This window comes from Mandrillus leucophaeus, unplaced genomic scaffold, assembly GCF_000951045.1.
Source record: "Mandrillus leucophaeus isolate KB7577 unplaced genomic scaffold, Mleu.le_1.0 Scaffold48, whole genome shotgun sequence".
Lineage (NCBI taxonomy): Eukaryota > Metazoa > Chordata > Mammalia > Primates > Cercopithecidae > Mandrillus > Mandrillus leucophaeus.
In genome coordinates, this window is record NW_012105142.1 from 960,547 (window position 1) to 965,591 (window position 5,045).

Consider the following 5,045-nt stretch of genomic DNA (forward strand, 5'->3'; position numbering starts at 1 on the left):
GAGGGGCTGGGCGCTGCCGGGGTCGGGTGTCCCAGGCGCATCGCGCTCTGCTAGTCAGCGCTTCCGAGCGTGTACCCCACCTTTAGTGTCAGCCCCGGCTCCCGGCCCTGCCCCTCACGTTCTGGGCACGCGCACTTGCTGGCGCGGGGCGGGGCCAGCTGGAGTAGGAAGCGTAGGGAGCCGCCTGAGCCCCGCCCCCGGCTGGGCTGGACTCAATGATTGCTCTGTGCACACGTCACTCTGGGAAACGACGGTTTCTCACTGGGTCAGCTGTGGCGCGGCTCCGCCCCACGGCGGAGTAAGGGGTGGGCTATAGGGCCCGATCGCCGCGCTAGGGTGGTGGGCAACGAGGTCCCAGCAGTGGACGAGGGAGGTGCCACCGCCGCCCAGGATGGGCTGGGAATGAAGCGATGTAGCCTTTTAAGTAAGTGTCCTCGCGCTGGCCTCCTCCCGCGCCTCCCCTCCCGCGGGACGGCTGCGCCTTGGAGCGCGGCGGCCGGGCGGGGCCCGGTGAGGGGGGAGGGGCTCCCTGCTCTCCGCAGTCCGCTCCCGGGTCCGCCAGGTGGCCCCGCGCCGCCCTAGACCCCGCGTCCCCAGGTGGGTGCCCGGTCCGCAGCCGGCGCGCCCAGCCCACTCCGCCCCTTGGGTCTGGAGGAGAGGGAGCGGTCGGTGCGGAGAATGCGTTCTCCGAGCCCCGCTGCGTAGACACCGGCGGGTGGGGCCGGGGTCCCGGGTCTGGGGGTTAGGACCTGGTGGGGCGCGGGCGGTCGCCGCGCGGTTTCCCGGCGGCCTAGGGGCTGCTGGAGGGGAGGCGGCGGGTGGGGGTTCTAGCCGCGCGCCCGGCGGTTGTGATTTCCGGGGGTGGGGGGGTGAAGAGGGCGCGGAGTGGGGAATCCCTGGCTGCCGGCCTCTCGCGGGGCGGGGTCTCTGCGTCCCCACAGGTAAAGATTGTTAAAGGAAAACTCTTACGCCCCGAGAGACGTTCTGGATTCTGAGTCTGTTCCGTCTTTTGGTTGAAAATGGACTGCCCAGGAGCGCACGAGCCACTCGGTGCCCCCTTGGCTGCCCCTCGAGGTGCAGGGGACGTAGGCACTCGCGGCCCGTGCTGGGCGAGGGAGCAAGGGACAGGTCTTCGCTGAGGATTTAGAGCATGCAGGGAACGAAGGCTGCTGGCAGTGCTGGAAGGATTGTGAGGCTGCAGAGAGCTCGGATTTTACAAGTTGATGGGTTTCATGGAGAGAGGCTCCTGTTTTAATAATGCACTGTTCCCATTGGCCGAAGAGTAGAGCAGTGGATTTTTTTTTTCTTTTCTTTCTTTTCTTTTTTTTTTCTTTTTGAGACAGAGTCTGGCTCTGTTGGCCAGTCTGGAGTGCAGTGATGCCATCATAGTTCATTTCAGCTTCAAACTCTTGACTCAAGCAATCCTTTCACCTCAGCCTCCTTTGTAAAGCTGGGACTACAGGTACATGCCACTATGCACGGCTAATTTTTAATTTTTGCTTTTTTTTTTTTTTGTAGAGATGGGATCTAGCTCGGTTGCCCAGGCTGGTCTTGAACTCCTGGACTCAAGCCATGGTCTTGTCTTGGCCTCCCAAGGTGTTGGGATTACAGGCACTAGCCACCACGTTTTGCTGAGCAGTAGCTATTATCGTTTAGAGATTAGCCTGGCATGAGGTCTGGTGTTGAGGTGGCCTGAGGGTCCGGTGCACTGAGCCCCAGGGCCTGCTGTCACTCAGGGGTCTGTCCTTTAACTGGGTGAGCAGTAGGCTGGGTGTTTGCTGCCAGGGCTTGGGTACTCCTGGCCTTGACCATTGTGTGGAAGGGGGGTTCTCAGCCACCCACATGCTACATGGGTTTGTTCCCAGGGGAATAGTAGTATTCAGGACAAAATGGGTGGAAAGAGGGAAAACCCTCTTTCCCTTCAGCGGGGAGCTTTGGAGACAGCAGAGGGTGAGGAAGCTGCAAAGGTGGCCAGAGGCCAGACATGCCAGGTCCTGAGCACCTAGCAGAGAAGTTGAGGGCTCACCTGGTGGGGAGTAGGGGGAAGCCTTTGAGGAATCCTGCAGAGCTGGGTGTTGGAAAGATGAGTTTGTTTTGTTGCTGGTGGACAGGTGTGAGTGAAATCCAGGGGACAGATCCAGGAGGCACAGCCCGTAGGCCTTGGAAGAAGGGGGTGCAGGATGAGAGCAGGAGCAGAGATTTCTCCTGACCAGCCATAGGGACAGGAATGCACCTGGGGCTCTGACGTTGGATAGACTTGCATTCCCAACTTACACCCAGCCTTGCCTGGTGACCTGAAATAATCTTGGCCGGCAGCTTCCCTGGGAGGGCAGGCAGAGGTGTCTGCAGATGGCCTGGGGTCAGGGTCTCCATTGTGCCTCTTTGTGGCCGTTAAACTGTGTCTCCCTCACCAAAGCAGCTGCTAGGTCTTTGTTAGTGATGTTTCTGTGTCCCGGTTAGGGTTTCTGTGGCATCTGCCCTGCTGGGGCTCTTCCTGTCTGTCATTTGCCGGCACTAGGCTGGTGTCCAATGACTCCATCCTCTCATAGAGGAGTGGAGGAACGTGACCATGTCATGATAGGTACCAGTCCTAGAAAGGATTCAGTCCAGAAGGATCCAGACTCGATTTGTCCTGGGGTTGATTTTCCATCTGAGGAACACTGAGAAGTGGCTCTAGAGCTCCTGCCCATCTGCCCAAGATACTGGTGGAGGGTGCATGGTGGTTCTCCCTGCGGTCCGGGAATAGGGCGATGCAGTGGCATTTAGAGGGGCTGTTGTGCTCCTCCAGACTTTTCTGCTCTCTGCATGGTCCCGCCCTGGTTCCGGTCCTGGCTTCTCTCTAACCCTGCACATTCCAGCTATCACTGTGTTGGGCTGGCACTGAGCGTTCTGATTGTTTTGGGCTTTTTGCCTTTGTGCCTGCTTGGCTGTGACCTGGGGCTAGCCCCTCCCCTACCCTGGATATGGACAGTGGAGTTCCAGCTCTTATGAGGAATGACCTCTCCCTGGGAGCTCCGGCTTCCTCTTAATGCGCCACTATCGTTTTGTTCAAGTGGGTGAGCAGTTACTCCATGTCTGCAGGGAGGCAGGTGCAGGGCTGGGTGCTTTAATGAGAAGCTTGGAGAAGAATATGGACAGGATCTCTAAATGTTATAGGTCACAAGGACACAAGTGACTGTAACAGCATTTATTACATCACCACATTGTTTCCATTGGTATGAAAAGTAGATGAATAGAAAGTTTGCGTTTTTCGCCTTTTCGTTCTGAATCATAAATTGGACCAAATGGAGAATACCGCTCATCAGTTGGGAAGCGTTCCTGGTCAGAGTGTTTGGTTAGAGCCCTGGAAGGGCAGGAACAGCCATCGCAGGGAGATTTCAGCAGGGAGTGCATCTCTGAGGAGGCTGAATTCCCCGTGCTGAATTCTGCTGAGCTGGGCTGCACGCTGTCACCAGACGGTTCCTGACCACCCAGACTTATCTGGGCTCGCAGGACGGTTGAAGACCACAAAACCACGAGTGTGCGCACTGCCGCCTGAAATACTAGTTTGAGGCCTCACATGGCTCTGCTGTTCGTAGAATAACTGCAGATAACTCACATTTAGGGGTATTTGGTATCTCCAGCTAACTCAACTGGATTTTCTGTACATTTTCCCATCATTTGAGCCCAAGCAGGGATGGAATTTTTTTAAAAGAAGTTTTATAAGAAGATTCACTTATCTTTCCAGTTTTACAAGAAAAAGTCCGTTTTCTTTGCATGTTATTTTAAATAGCAAAGTAATTCTTTTTTTTTTTTTTTTTAAGACAGGGTCTCACTCTGCGGCCCAGGTTGGAGTGCAGTGGCCCAATCTCAGCTCACTGCAACCTCCGCCTTCTGGGTTCAAGAGATTCTCGTGCCTCAGCTTCCCAAGTAGCTGGGATTATAGGCGTGGGCCACCACACCCAACTGATTGTATTTTTAGTAGAGACAGCGTTTCACCATGTTAGCCAGGCTGGTCTCAAACTCCTGACCTCAAGTGATCCACCCGCCTTGGCCTCCCAAAGAGCTGGGATTACACGTGTGAGCCACTGTGCCCAGCCAGCAAACGAATTGTTGCAGGTAAACTTGACAGGGTGTAAAACTGTTCTTTTAAGCATTTTACCCTATATAATAATTCAACTCTGGCATTAAGCACCAGATTGTATGAGGTTATTACCTTTTTTTTTTTTTTTTTTTTGAGACAGGGTCTTGCCCTGTCGCCTAGGCTAGAGTGCAGTGGTACAATCATAACTCATTGCAGCCTTGACCTCTTGGGCTCAAGTGATCCTCCTGCCTCAGCCTCCCCTGGCTGGGTGTGTGCCACCATACCCAGCTAATTTTTTGATTTTCCTGTAGAGACGGGGTCTCACTTTGTTACGCAGGCTGGTTTTGAACTCCTGGGCTCAATCATCTGTCAGCCTCAGCCTCCCAAAGTGCTGGGATTACAGGTGTGAGCCACTGCACCTGGCATATTACAGGTTTTTGTTTTTTTTTTTGAAATGGAATCTCACTCTGGAGTGCAATGGCATGATCTTGGCTCACTGCAACCTCCGCCTCCCAGTCTCAAGTGATTCTTCTGCCTCAGCCTCCCTAGTAGCTGGGATTATAGGCGCCCATGCCTGGCTAATTTTTTTATTTTTAGTAGAGACGGGGTTTCACCGTGTTGGCCAGGCTGATCTTGAACTCCGTCTCAGGTGATCAGCCTACCTCAGCCTTCCAAGGTGCTGGGATTACAGATGATAGCCACTGTGCCCGGCCCTTTTTTTAAATTTAAATTTAATTTTTTTATTTTTTATTGAGACAGAGTCTCCCTCTGTTGCCCAGGCTGGAGTGCAGTGTCATGATCTCGGCTCTCTGCAAGCGCCACCTCCTGGGTTGAAGTGATTCTTATGCTTTAGCTTCCTGAGTAGCTGGGATTACAGGGGTTTGCCACCATGCCTGGCTAATTTTTGTATTTTTAGTAGAGACAGGGTTTTGCCATGTTGGCCAGGCTGGTCTCAAACTCCTGACCTCAGGTGATCCGCCTG

The 5,045-nt window shown here is 54.4% G+C and overlaps 1 protein-coding gene across 1 annotated transcript in view; it reads left to right on the forward strand.

Annotated features, from left to right (window-relative positions):
* The first annotated feature begins 291 nt into the window (after positions 1-291).
* Positions 292-5,045, forward strand: part of ANKRD27 (ankyrin repeat domain 27 (VPS9 domain)) — a 132,931-nt gene continuing 128,177 nt past the window's right edge. The window contains exon 1 of the mRNA XM_011995283.1: positions 292-424. The gene's annotated coding sequence lies outside the window, so the exon portion shown is untranslated. The remainder of the gene's footprint in view (positions 425-5,045) is intronic.